The sequence below is a fragment of the Perna viridis genome, chromosome 5, assembly GCF_037379345.1.
Source record: "Perna viridis isolate PV_CMFRI_1.1 ecotype Kerala chromosome 5, ASM3737934v1, whole genome shotgun sequence".
Lineage (NCBI taxonomy): Eukaryota > Metazoa > Mollusca > Bivalvia > Mytilida > Mytilidae > Perna > Perna viridis.
In genome coordinates this window covers 41,221,570-41,237,311 of record NC_142449.1, presented here as the reverse complement: position 1 = coordinate 41,237,311, position 15,742 = coordinate 41,221,570, and the positions used below count along the sequence as shown (strand labels likewise).

Here is a 15,742-nt window from a genome sequence, read left to right as displayed (position 1 = left end):
GTTTCCGCTACATAGATGACCTATTATCTTTAAACAATCCTAATTTCAGGGATTTGATACATTGCATCTACCCCAAAGAACTAAAGGATACTACAGGCAGCCTCATATCTTGACCTACACTTAGAAATCGATAGTAAAGGGAAACTATTGACCAACTTTACAACAAATGTGATGACTTTTCATTCAAAATTGTCAACTTTCCTTTCATGTGTGGCAAGATCCCTTCAGCATCTGCATATGGAGTGTTCATATCACAACTCATACGTTATGCCAGAACTTGCCAAAATTATGCAGACTTTTTGTATCACGCTAGAACTCTAACAAATAGGCTTCTGGAACAGGGTTATGCTGCGACAAGATTGAAGTCATCACTACAGAAGTTTTATGGTCGTCATCATGAACTTGTGGATTGTTATGGTGTATCCATCTGCACCATGAAAACTAATTTATTCAACGGGTCATAGTTTTCCTTTCCTCATTTGTCTACCCCGGACTTGACTTTTTATGAGCAACTTGGCGGGTGTTTCTAGAAAAGCAGAGGATGCTTATCCTACCGGTGCACCTGGTCCATGCTCCCAGTTTTTAGTGGAGTCCGAGTTGCTCATTTGCTTTTGTTACTTTGTATGTATGATTTTATTTACTATATGTGCTTTGTTGTGTATGTCTGTTTTCTGTGTCTGGTCTTTGTCCCTGGATTACATTCTTTTGATTACCACTATAACCTTGGTTCCCTTGATTACTCTTTCACTAACATGCCCTAAAAACTAGGATTGATAGGTGCGCAAAATGTTAAATTTTTTGTCTAAGTTGTGACTGATTTGTGTTGTAGACACATTCAGACTTTAATAGTGCTTGTCTAAATATGAGAAAACAACTTAGGGTTGGTAGGGTTAGCGGAAATACAAGTAATTTTATTTTAGGCATGAGAGTTGTTGAAAGTTTATATGAAGTTCAACCCAATCTCCTAGTTTCTGTTGTTATTTCCCTCATCAGCAAATTTTATATTGATGAAGCTTAATTTTAATAATTATTCAATTTGACTGAAATCTTACCATGGCATCTTGAAAGTTTTCCCCATAGCCCACCTAAGCAAATGAAGTCAAGGTAAGCAAAAGAGGCCTTGACCTAAATTTGTACCTCTTGGTCAAAGTTTAAGGAAAATCATGTCATACTAGAGAATTGCAATAGTTTCAGTAGACAAATTGTCTAGAAAGAAAATTTTATATTTATGAATCTATTGAGATATATGTCTCCAGTCTACCTGAAGTAATATAGTGATGATGATCCTGCAATCATATTTTAAATCAAATGACGTAAAAAAAAATTATTACATACATGTATTATTAGGTATATTGTATGCACCTAGATTTTCATAAAACATGCAAAATTGAAGTTTTTTTTTTTGCATGAAATCTTGATTTTTCACTTATTCTACCTATAATACTTTTATATACTAGTACTAGTAGTATATTTGTGGTGAAATATATTGTGAAATTACATTTGTACTATTGTTCATGGGGTACCAATTTTTGTGGGTAGGCCAAGCCATAAAATTTGGTTCCCAACAAAAAGATTTCTATTGATGTATATACTTACACCTCAAAACCACTTATTCATGAATCCACGAACTTGTTTTCTTCCCTTATCCATGAAAATTGGTTTCCACATATTAAAGTACTTTCCCATTATGAAATGAGCATGTTACAGCATTTTAACTGCTTTACCTTTGAATGAGAGAACTATTTGTATTAAAATATAACTTTGTTGGTAACATACCAATACAACAACAGGTATGTTGTTAAAATGGTGAAGTATTGACCAGTTGAAATATGCAAAACCTATAATAATCACCCACGGCCTGTGTTGAAAGCTCAAACAATCGCTGCTGAAATATGTATTTAATTTACAACAGAACAAATTAGAACCATTTATATAAAGCAGGTCACTGGTGATGAGTCCCTAAAACATTTCCATATAGATCAAACTTTAAGCATGAGACTTCAAGGTGGATCAGGCATTTATGACTGAAGTCGTTTTCTTTTTTTTTTTTTGAAAGACAGGTAAAAACATTAAGTGTCAGTCTCTGTAAGAATCAGGCAGTGGGTGAAACATGGAATGAAAAACCATCATTTTGATAGTGTAATTTGACTATTTGCATCATCAGAATCAAGAAAAACAGATAAGATTTTCCATATCATGCTGGACCAATTTTGCCTGATTCTTACAAACACTTTCACTTATAAAGGAAAAAGGGTCTTGCACCCCTGTAGTATATTTGTGATACTACTCTGTATTACATATATATTCAGCTAAGTTTTATAGATGTAAGGTCATATCCCGATGTATAGCATTGCATAGGAAATCCTACAAAAACTGTATATATTTGAAATTAATTGAATCAAGAACAGCTGTTGTAGCCTTGGAGCTTTATTTATTTGCTATTAGTATAGGTGAAGGGTTAAAATCAATGTGTTTTTTTCATGTTGAGATTTGAGGTTTGATCGTGTACTTAATGTGAAAACTTATTGCTATGTTTTATGACTATAGCTATGCTGTAATAGTTGCTGTTTGTATGTGACCCTCATTGCATTTGAAACATCAAACACTCATTAATCTTTGTAGAGCGAAATTGGCTTGTGTAATGGATTAATTATAAGGGTAAAAAATTGATATTTGCCTTATAGTCATTCTGACTACATACTTCTGTAGGGAAGTTCAGAATTTCAGTTTTCTGTGGGGCATTCTATATTGATGTAGAACTTTGCCATTTTGTGTATGTTTCAGGAATATTTAGTTTTTTCAGCGTTATTGCAAATTTGCCTTAGTGAATCAAGTATTTGGCAGGAACATGCCATGAGTAAATTTCCCTATTACTACTTACAGGTACATGTAATTGGTATTTTTTCAAGTTAAAGGGAAGCTCTATATTTAAGTACTAGTTCTTAGTATGTTATCTTATTGTTAACGAAATAGACTTGGTGACACCAGGATGCCAGGATGTTGACAAATGAAAGTATATGTAGTTATACCATAGGGGGAAATCCTTTGATAAAACAGGAGAGAAACAAAATTAACCAACAAGGAACAAAATTTCAACACAAACAAATCAGAAATATAATTAGAAAAGGTATGGTGAATATGTCAAATAGACAACAGCCCCAGCTGGATGAAAATATAAGCCCAAGGCCACCCATTGGTCTTCAATGAACAACAAGGATACCCTCACTCCACAAGGCAGGCTGCAGCTGGCCCGAAAACATCATTTTACACAGGTACAACAAAAGAGTAGTCTCTATAAATTGAAGTTACATAAAAATAAACTAAAGGTGAAAATGAAACAAGACATACAGAGGTCAGGAATTCCTGAAAAGTACATATGGTAACTGTGGATGAACTGTTGTTTTCTGGAATAGTATGTGTTCCTGTTTCTTGCAAAACATCAGCCTTGCGGTTCTTTGACAATCAAGTCTAATGAAAGTTGTTGTTAAATAATTAGAAGAAATTTTTGTTCCCTGCTGCAACTCAGAAGGGGTCAAGGAAATACTGCTGTCTGTGCGTCTGTTACACTTTGTGGACACATCCCCTCCAAAAACACTGATTGATTTTGTTCCAATTTTATGGGATTGTTAGTTACCTTGTGTAGTTGATCATATTTTGCTGCCATTTTGCCTTGACAAATTTAACAGGAGGTATTGGTGTTTTGCAAATTATTTTGGCAGTGGGGATATATGGCTATGTGTATAGCAATCTTGTTATATCATAGTTCTTATATACATGTACATGTACCACACAAGTAACTCTTAGCTCATTCATCTCACATCATTGTCCACACAATGAAAGTAACAAGGCATATAATAAAAATTTAATTATATACCACATTCCTCCCCCACCGAACACCAGCACTTCCGACATCTGTTACTTGGTGTGTTAGGTTATTAAGGTTCAATCAGAAATGGCAGAATTCTTTGTACTTATTTTATAATGATACATCTGATAATATTTATGTTCCTGCTCTTTTTCTGCGAACCAAACTGTCGATTTGATCAGATGGAACATGGCCAACGTAATTATTATTAGAGTTTGCCTGATGATTGTTGTCATAACTTGTTATACTGACATGTGCATTGTCTGATAAAAAGGTAGCTTCCTTATTCTTGGTTTGTCTGAGTGTTTTCAAGGTCACAACATGTTTGATAGAATTTACATACTCAGGGATAGATGGTGGATCCATGATTTCAGGTTAAGGGTGGTGTAAATAGAATACAAGGCCAAACAAAGGCAGGCAAGAACACTTTTGGAGATAGGATTTGTGGAAAATTAAAATTTCATGCACAAGAAAGTATTTTCAACCCAACACTTCATTCCTTAGATCCATGCCTGATATACAAAATGTTTGACAAACCAGACCTGGAAAATCATAGTAGCAGTAATGAATATTGTCACAATTTTGAAGTTTTGTCAACAAAACACTTAAGTATGCCTCTTCTTTCATCTTCTCTAGCATTTAGACTTACTTTCAAGGGTTAAAGTTCCTGGGTATTTCCAAGTTTCAAATTAATGGTCCTTTCAAAGAAAATAACTAGTCCATAATAAATAAAGTGCAAATTAAAAAAAGTGGAAGGTTCAGGACCTAGGTATAGTTAAACCAGTCTATAGTGACCTTTCAAGGCCCATTGGTAAAAAGGTCACTATAGATAGGGAGTCTTTATACAGATATACATGTACTAGAGATTTTCATATATTTCCTTGTGTAGAGTAATGAAAACATGGGTTTGTGTCATTACATATATTATATTTTTGATATGCTGTTGTTTTTTTTTTTTTACATTTTCCCAATATCCTTTCTTTTTCTATTACAGTTTATAATGTTTTTTTTTGTTAAGTACTTTAATTTATAAATTGAAATTCTTCTGAAAGAAATTTTAATGTTTAAAAATAAATATTACCATTAACATTTACATATTAAATTCTCTATTTGTCATGAAAATGTCTATTAATTTTATTGAAAATGGATGTTTTTTTCTGTTAAAATGCTTTATTAATAATAAGCTTTATTTTAAAATAATTTATTCCCAGGCATTGTTCTCAGAGATGTTTAAAACTTATATGTGGTTTCCCAGTGCAAAATTATTGTGCAACTTTCTATGCAGAAATTCCAAAGTCCAAAAGTTTTATATCTTCCACTTTTTGGTTAAGTTCCAATATTTTTTTCTTCGGAGAAGCCATTTTTCGAAGTAGATTTTCCTTAGCAATTATGTAAACAATAAAATCCTCATGAATGAAGATTTTTTTTTACTCAATTTTTCGATTGGTTAAACTCAGTCTTGTTCTTGTAGAATACGAGAGTTGTTTCTTTGACTGCTGTAAATCCACTTTCATATAAAATCTAGTTTTGAACGAGATCGAAAAATGTCAACTTCCAGTTTTGTCCTAGTAAAGAGAAAGTCGCTCTTCACAGGGATTTGTATTTGGGAGATCAGTTTTAGATGATTTTTAGTCATGTTTGACAGGTTGTGGCTATACATAGGTAAAATGCATGGAAAATTTCTTGGGAGAAATGAAAAAGGTCACTACAGGCTTGAGGTCATTCTAGGGAGGGAGTCACTAGTACAGGTTTTACTGTAATGAAATTTAATAGGCTGTAAGCTGCAAATAATATTATTATTTGACGCATATTTTGTATTGAAATGCTACCAAAAGAAATTATGAATTCATACATACATACAGTCTGTCCCATAAAGTTACTCCAGCTGAAAATCAGGAAAGTTCATTAGAATGGTTTGAGACTGTTTATGCACCATCAAAATGATGCACTGTGTGTGCAGCTTTCCTCATAATGTCATGTCAACTTCCTGTTTAGTGGATATCTGTTTTTGAATTTCCTTTTTTCGCCATCATATGGTTTTCCTTGCCTAATGTAACATTTTTCCGAGGCAGTCGTTATAGCTTTGCTTTTTACCCTTTGACCCTAGGGCTCTCTTCTATGGAAACGCAAGTCACCTGATCGCAATTCTGTTTCCCAATTGGCCAAATACTGATAACTGAGTAGCATTCGAAAAAACTGTATCGAAACCATGTGCTAATTTTCTTGAATGAAATGCAGAAACTTACATGTATAAGTAAAAAGAACAAAATTTTACTGCATCGGCTGTCTTTTTTTAAAGATAGTACTTGTTTTTCATCAACTTATATTTGGAAATGTCTCCAGGGTACATGTATATAATGATAGTACATGTTACTTCAGGAAGATGGGTTTCACTACATACCGGTATACCTGAAGTTCATTACTGTTATCAATTGAGCATGGGGCAAATATGTTTTTTTCATAGCAGTTGAAACATTTCATATTTGAAAATAGATTCTTGGTACTTCTTTTAAATTTGGCCTGTTAAAGTATTGATATTGAGTTTCTGTAAAAACTATATTACACTTCAGCATAAAGATGCTAAAAAATTTATTCTGCTAAGTAACATTTTTATGATTTTCGATTAGTAAGAAAAGGTCAAATTAGCATGACTGCACCAAGTTACATGTATGGTACATTTTGCTGTACCAGGTTTTTCAATGGAATTAAGTAGTACTCCAGCTAAGATTCATGCAAATTCTGTAAGATGTGATACACCCCAAGAATGGCTACACATTTTTATTTTATTATTAAGTTGCTTTATAGGCCTATATGATGAAATGTATAATCATTCATTCCAATTTATCTGCTCTTAGGAGGAAATCTACATTAAAAATCCAATGGTGTCTTCTGTATTTTATTGTAATTTACAGAGTTATCTCCCTTTAGTTTGAATTCTAGTACCTTCTATATAATGCATACCTCTTATGAATAAGGGTAATACAAAAAACCACTTGTAAATTTTTGTTTACAATAGCATTTTTAACAAAGTATAAAAAATTAAAATATGTAGGATTTCTAACCATGAATCACATTTTGCACGATTATTAGCTGGAGTACTTCTTAAGCTTTAGTACTATTGATTCGTTGTACAATTTAAGGTTACTGTAGATCATATGCTATCAGGTGTATTCCACAGTCAAGTTTTATCCCTTGTTAGGAGTGACTTTATGAAACCTTGTGGAAGATATTGGAGCAGTGAAAATTATTAATAAGATATTGATGTAATTTTAAACTGAAAACCTTGAATGAAACTGGTAGAGTTTCAAGGAGTCTATATTTTGTTACCTAGTAAAGTCATGGAAGTCATTATCTTTAAGGCCTAAATAATTCATTGTAGGCAGGCAGAATATTTGATCAAAACTTTCAGTTATTAATTGATCATTAGTCATTAATCAAGATGGAAGTTTTAATCTGAATGACACTGGTATCAGGTTTGAGAAATGTGATAATTTTCTTCTGATACAAATTCAGACGATGTTAAATGTACATGTACAATTGTATGCTGAATTTTATAGAATTAGAGGTAGCCTTCATGTACATGTACAATTGTTTGTTGAATTTTATAGGATTAGAGATAGCATTCATGTACATGTACAGTTGTACACTGAATTTTGTAGGAATAGAGGTACCCATCATGTACATGTACAATTGTAAGCTGAATTTTATAGGAATAGAGGTAGCCTTCATGTACATGTACAGTTGTACACTGAATTTTATAGGAATAGAGGTAGCTTTCATGTACATGTACAGTTGTACGCTGAATTTCACAGGATTAGAGCTAGCCTTCATGTACATGTACAATTGTATGCTGAATTTTTTAGGATGAGAGGTAGCCTTCATGTACATGTACAATTGAACGCAGAATTTTATAGGATTAGAGATAGCCTTCATGTACATATACAATTGTATGCAGATTTTTATAGGATTAGAGATAGCCTTCATGTACATATACAATTGTATGCAGATTTTTATAGGAATAGAGGTAGCCTTCAGTGAGTTACCCTTGCCAGCAGCTGAGATATATGTAAGAAGAATTGAAATTGACTTAATGATTGCATTCATCATCTGGGTGGAAAGAACCCATCTATTCAAAATGTTATGATAAGAAAATTCCATGTAATAAACAATGTATGATACATGTGTACATCTCCTTTCAAGGAAGGTAACAAAGAAAACAAGTTATATTTATGGGAATAATCTAAAAAAAAAGATGGATTGGCCTTGACTTTATTATGTCCCAGTCACTAAGTGGCTGTTTTTTATTGGCAGCTCTTGAAAGTTTATGGATAACAAAAACACCATTAAGGAAAAAAATGACTTGTAATTAAACAGTTCAGTGTAAAAAGTGAATAATTTAAAATTAAGAAAACATGATATGTAGATTAACCTTCAGTCTTTAGGGGATTTCTCCATTTGAGATAGTTCCATTTTACATTTCAACCCACAAGCTTCAAGAAGTGGATTAAATCTAAAATTTGACTATTGAAGATGGAGAAATCTTGTAATACCTGAGAACATTGCAGGAGAATCTGTTTCTCCCATTAAATCTGTAGAAAATTCAGAAATGTATAATGGCCGGAAAACTGTCGCAGAAATTTGATCACCGCCCAGTGCTTAAAAAGTCATATGCATTTTTAATCACCAGCTGATGGTACATCAAGTAATATAGTAAACTTCATGGAATAGAGATTGGAAAATTGAAAAAAGGATTTAGACTTTTATGAAACTACAATGGGAATATGTATGAAAGTTGATGTCATATTATTATATATCAAGTTAAATTCCTAAGACATTTCTTCAGTTAGTGGGCATTTAATCAAATCAAGGGAAGGCCAAATTTTTCTCCTGAAGTTAACTGTTTTATTTACTGTAAATGAGTTTTTATTCTCAGAATCTGAACTTATTTGACTGTACATGTGCTCATAAGGTATTTTACTTTTCTTCAGTTAGTGGGCATTTAATCAAATCAAGGGAAGGCCAAATTTTTTCTCCTGAAGTTAACTGTTTTATTTACTGTAAATGAGTTTTTATTCTCAGAATCTGAACTTATTTGACTGTACATGTGCTCATAAGGTATTTTACTGTACATATGCTCATAAAGTATTTGACATGTACATGTGTTATACTAAAATGCTAACTAATGTAATTGGTCCTAGTCCTCTTTAAACAGATGATGACTCAGTGGTACCCATCTTTTAACAAGTTTCACCAGTTCTAGATGTCAGTTATTGTTAACCATATTAAATGTTATCTTGTTCAACTAAATTAACAGATTTGATGCAGACTTTTCACATAATTAGTTACACAGGTAATAAACAGATGAAACTAAGTTAAAAAAATATTTGATTTCTTTTCTCTGGTTTGTTGAATTATTGCATAAAAAGTCATTTGTTTCCATGGCGATGCATTCTTCATAATTGCAATATGTTTTATAAGACATGTATTGAACAGGTTCTTGGAGAGTTTTGTTGTCATTGGCATCGAAAATTTCTTCCTGTAGAAAGTACTAATTACCACTTCTAGTAAGCGGACATATACAATACTGTACTGGTATTAAGTTCTCAGAAATCAATGAATATATTCTGATTTATTGTCTTAGATTTGAGGCAAAGATATTGAGGTGAGGTTTTTTTTTTATGCAGAGATCTGACAATTTTTGTAATTTTAGAATGGGTTCCAATATTCTCATAACTGCATTTGTGGTCTCATTTTAGCCTGCTCCACCTTGAGTGGGTTCAGTCCCAGGCCAGGTCATACTGACGACTTTTGAATTTATAGTATGATTCTCTGTCAATTAGCAGAAAATTGTGGCTGCCATGACTACTGCTTGGCAGGGAATTGAAATTGTGGAGTGACTTGCCTTCCTGAGGGCTGTTGCTTTCTGCATCTTGGACTGAAGTACAAAGTGGGACAGTGTTTGATAGATCAAACATTCTTTTGTATTTAATGAGATGTCTGCAACAGGACATTAAAGAACAATCGATCAATCAAATTGTATTGTTGGAAAAGCAGAAAATTGTTACAAGGCAATATTTATATCCATGATTAGTTGAGTAAAGCATTATAACTAAATTTTAGGTTGTTTATGTTTTTTTTCTGTATTCGTTGCTATACCACTGAATACTCAATACTGTAAATTCAATTTAAGTCTTTATTTGTTGGCTTTGATCAGTCAATGAAAAACTTGTTTCCAATTACGGCTCTGGACATAGGTCATTACTTATTAGAAAGTGGCATCATCATTTGTCAGTTTATTTTACACGGGGGGACACAATGGAAATTCAATTATTCATTTAGTATTATTTTATGGTAAATTAGTCTTCAGCAGTAGCACATTTTTGCCACTTCTGGTTGCTGGCAATACAGTGAAACCTGTCTAAACTGATCCCTGAATAAACCAAAACCTGTCTAAACCAGACTATACAGTGTGACATGGAAAAAAGCAATGTCTGCTTAGTTATTGATAAAGAAACTGCTTTTTGGGGTAAGGCCTGTTAAACAAAATTGTCTTGAATACATGTGTATTTTTCAGTGAAAATTATAATGCATTTTGGAGAACAATCATGTATATATAAAGCTGTGGGAAAGAAAACACTAAAAAATAAGAAAACCAAAACACTTCCTGGTTTATAGTGTATAGAAAATGAAGTTTGCAACCAGAAGTATATTGATGCATTGAAAACAAAGCAATCACTAAAATCATTTATCCTTCCTAAAATATTCATAAAATTTATGATACAGTACAAAAATACCCCATTCAACTGCCAAATCATGCCTCTAGCTTTCAATATCAGTGATTATAAAACAGCTTTGAAAGATTAGATCAATTGTCGGTAAATAATTGGCACTTCACAGCCAACATGCTGAATAAGGGATGATACTCTTCTGATGCATAAACTATTGCATTCTTTGTTGCTTAAAAAAGAGAGCTGTGTTTATGTTAAAAGCGCAAGCTCTGTTGATGTGATATTATCTCATAAGTTACAAGGTTTATTTATAATTATGCAATGTACTAAAAATTCTATGTTATTTTCCTCAGTTGCATTTCTTAATTGTGTATGATTCTGGTGTATTTATAAGCACTTTGCTGGGATCTGTCGGTCTTTGCATAGGTTCTATTTTTAGAAATGTACATTACAGTTGGTAATTGTGTTCCACGTGCATTCTTATATGCAGATATTTTGACAAGTATTGTAGTAATCCTTCACTCTGTATGTTCATCCATATCTCATCAGATAACATTATGAGAGATTTAAAAAAAAAAAATTTTGTGACAACTGTTTTCTGTTTAATTTTTTTGTATCCAAGTTTTTTGAATGTCAATGCTGGAATTGTGGAGATGGGTGTATCTTATGCTTTACCACAGCTGTATATTACACTCCACTGACAAATTTGGGGTTTGCGAAATGTATTTTTGCAATTATGCCAATGTTTTCTATGAGTTATTATTCTACAGTTTTGATTATCTTCAAAATAACTTTTAATACACTCATAATTTTGAAATTAAAAAAAAATATGTGGTTTGATGTTGATTTTAAACAAAACCTCATAATATCAGGAATTTCATTGACTTGTTAAGCTGCTGTAATGCAAGGAACTTCAGAAATTACATTTATCTTCAAATTTAGAATTTACAACTTCTTCACTGTCAGTAGGCATTTTTAGCTCACCTGGCCAAAGGCCATGTGAACTATTGCCATCACTTGGCATCCGTCGTTGTAGTCGTCTGTCATCGTCTGTTGACGTCATCGTTAACAATTATACAAAACTCTTCTCCTTTGAAACTACTTGACTGATTAGAACCAAACATGATGTAAATGTTTCTTGGGGTATGCTGCATAGAACGGATGTGGGGATTTTTGATTCGTAGAAAAACATGGCCACCGTTACTAAAAATAGAACATAGAGGTCAAACAGTAGTTTTTCACATATATCTCCAAAGCCATTAGGTTCAGCTAAATTTTGACAGAGTTAAAGTGTTTAGCATGATGACATCTATCTCTGGTCAAATTTTGGTTTTAATCTGTTTAGCCATGTTGGAGTAATTGCCCTTTTTCAACGATTTTTGCTATTTTTAATGTTTTTTCTTTCAAAAATCTTCTCCTCTAACGCTACTTGACCAATTGAAACCAAACTTGTTATGAATGTTCCTTGGGGTATCCTGCATAAAACTGATGTGGGGATTTTTGATTCGTCAAAAAACATGGCAGCCGTTACTAAAATTAGAACATAGCGGTCAGACAGTAGTTTTTCGCATAGATCTCCAAAACCGTTAGGTGTAGCCAAATTCTTTCAATAGCTGAAATGGTCATTATTATTAGGACTACAAAAGTTTCAGGGATAAAAGTTGTCAGATGACTCCTTGTTAGAGTTATTGCCCTTGAAAGGAGAAGAATGACTTTTTTTAAACAGTTTTCAGTCAATATCTTGAAAACTATGATAGATTAAAAGAAACTTTCAATTGTTGAAATGATCCTTATAAGCCCTACCAAAGACTTCTTTAGTCAAAATTGTTGGACAGCTTCTTGTTAAATTTATTGCCTTTGAAAGGCAAAATTCAACCAGGTGGACGATTCAGGCTCCTGGGAGCCTCTTGTTTTTTATTGCTTTTGGTGAAGTTTCAATAAAACCCAACACAATTCACCATTAATCAACATTTATATTGCTTCCACTTGGCGACAAAGGTCCTTTTTGACTAGATTTTAATGGTGAAAGATGCACTACAAAGATCTATTGAAACATTTCCTGTGCATTAAAATAGAAAGGTATTCAGATCTTCAGCATCTGTTATCTTGATCCTTCATTTCCCTGCCTTCATGGTCAGAGGTTTCACAATTGTAAATTATTATTCTTTGGCATTGCTTCAGAATGTTGTTTATGTTCGGGAGACTCCCCAAGTCATTTCAGAAATGTACAGTCTGAGTATTGTTCCATAATTGAGTACATATTGTGCATATTGTGCATTTTTTGCAGTCTTTGCACTTTCAGAATTGTATTGATAGGTTACAAGAAAAAAAGGTGGGGTGTTGTGAAGTCTGATCAAATGGAAGTTAAGCAGATAAGGTTTATAGATATTAAAGGGAAGAATAGTTGTGAATGATGTAATGGAAAGTCAATTCATTTGGAAAGAAAATGAGGAAAAAGGAAATCAAATGATGGTTAAATAACCTGCACCTTTTATCAATTTAAATTCTACTTACCAAAATAGTGTTAAGTTGATCGATTGTTGGGGTTTAACGTCTGAGCAGCAATATTTCAACTATATCTAGGCGATGAATATGAAATGGGTGATAAAGTGAACATGAAATAATCATGAAATAATCATGAAATGAAAATGAGATCGGACACAAGGATAATGGGGTTGACAAATTTTGAAATAGGGAGAGATGAGTAGTGTCAGGAAATTTAGCCTCCTGTGGCTGAGCCCAATAGTTCCTGTTCTGATAGAATTCCACAGAAGGGTTTTTTAATGTGTGAGAAATGTGGCCTCTTTCCCAACATGGTGCACCAATATGGTTTGCAGTCAGGTTTTTCCTATTATGGCCTGACAACCCCAGCATGTAACATGCCAGGGGTACCCCATTCCATCACCTGGGGCACATAACCTAGTTGCTCTGTGGACAGAGTGCCCTCACTCTAGGTCAGAGGTTCTGAGCACTATTTAGTCGCCTTTTACCACAAGATTAGTGCTGCTGTTAGCCTATTCTTTTGACACCAGGACCCACACAGGGCAATACTGTTAAGATGTGTACCTGATAAGGATTCAAATTTACTTTCAAAAGTGAGATGGTCCTGGAGTTTCAAATTGTCCACTTGAGGAAAATCAGTTAAAAGGGCTATAGATCCAGGACCTAGATAAATAAAATTTCAAAGATTCTGGTTAAAATTTTTATGGTCCTGTACCCCAAACATCCAGTTATCTGAACCCCAGCTTGAATAGGTGCAACAAAACAAAAGACTTCTTTATATTGACATGCACATGTACAATGTATAAGTCTAGCATTATATTTTAATCTCCTTTTACTTAAATGCTGCAGAAATGGTGCAATAGACATATTTCATTATTAGTATCACATTCCCATGGCTAGTTTACTCCATTCCTCTCTGGTTTCACAGAGATGTCATTGATCTAGTATTGTTAGGTAGAATGTTTTTATTGTGGACTGATTCCATATTTGTTTATGCAGGTTTCTTTGATTCATTGAATAAGTCTTGGGTTCAGAACCAGGATTTTTAAGAAGATTAACTTTCCCACACTAGAAATTTGCTTTCCAAGTCCTTTAAACTCAAGCTTTCTTCTTGGGAAACTGAAAGTGGGGTATAATAATCAACTTTCCCACACCAAAATTGAGCCTGCCCTGGGTGACGGGTAAGTGGAATCCATGAACACTGCTCTTGTGTAAGTTCTTAAAGCTCATTGGAAGAATTAATGGTATGTAACCTAAATGTAATTTTAAGGTAGATGATGCACTTAACATTATTTTGCCAGTACATTAACTGCAAAAACTGTTTTCAATAAAATCGTTTTATACTTTTTGTGCTGGTATATTGTGTCAAATACTTTAAATTAAAAGGCTGGCCAATCTGTTTCTGAAATCTCTGAATATAATAGCTGGTTAAGAATTAATTGGCATTTAACAAACTAAAATCTCCAATCTGCCCCTTGTTGCTCATCAAAATGAGCCTATTTACTGTATAGTACAATCCTATTTATACAGAAAACAACCAAAAGTAAGCATGCAGAAAATTCCCATTGTGCATTTGTTGCATTACACCATATCCATTCTTTTTTCTGTTATGCTGGAATATGTTTCATACTAAATTATAATATTCACACCATGACATGTAAATGATAAATGTACCAGTAAAATTGGATAGGCCCATGTTTATAGTACTATTCAATGAAATGGCTGAAATAATACAGCTAATAGTATACAGACATGTTGTACAATCAGTATTGGCAATTGATTTCTTTGACTGCTTTATACAGTTTCTTTGTGAGTTTACAGGGATGTATTCCAGAATTGGCAACTTGTTTTTGTGATAGGTGTGATTTATGTAAGAACTTTAGTCAAGGCCAGTACCCACAACAAATTTGCTTGGTTACTTTCAGTTTCAAATCAATTTGTCTCAGGTTCATTACAAAACTGTTTATTTCATTGACTGCTTCCAAGATTCACTGTGATCTCCTCAGTATTCACAGATTCCTGTGACAACTTTTAGTTTCTCTGTGTAAGTATGGAGTAATTCTAAGGTCCAGTATCAGCAGTTCACTTCTATAACCACTTCAGAATTTTTCTGTTATCTGACAGAATATTGGTAGTCGAAAGGCCAATGTCAAATACTAATTCCTACAGCTGTTTACAGTGATCCCTCAGTATAAATGATGGGTATTAATATCTTCTCATTGTCAGTTATGACAGTAATTCATGCTTCATTCCACTTTGTCATTGTAAGCCGATTCTTAAACTACATGACATATTATCAGGAGAGCTATCAAACTCCCTTAGTTCTGCAAAATGAAGCAATTAACGATATCAGAGTAGTTCCAAGGATGTCCATGTTTAGTATATTTGGTGCTTATTCCAATTTATAGCTGGAAATTCTACAACTCTCAATGAATGTCACTGGTTGTGTTTATCATTATGAAAAGTGTAAAAGAAATTTCGTTCATTCAAAACTGATTTGTTATGAGAGATTTTGTTTCCTTAGTTATGTATTAGTCTTCATTTCAGTGTTGACACTATACTCCACGTCACTTCATGCCCATTTTCGATTTAATCATAATTTTCTTGTTTTTTTATTGAGTTATGGTCATCTTTCTATTTATTTGTT

At 33.2% G+C, this 15,742-nt stretch overlaps 1 protein-coding gene across 5 annotated transcripts in view; it reads left to right on the top strand.

Annotated features, from left to right (window-relative positions):
* LOC148617735 (C2 domain-containing protein 2-like) overlaps positions 1 to 15,742 on the top strand; it is a 72,613-nt gene that overhangs the window by 6,530 nt on the left and 50,341 nt on the right. The gene's annotated exons all lie outside the window — the stretch shown is intronic.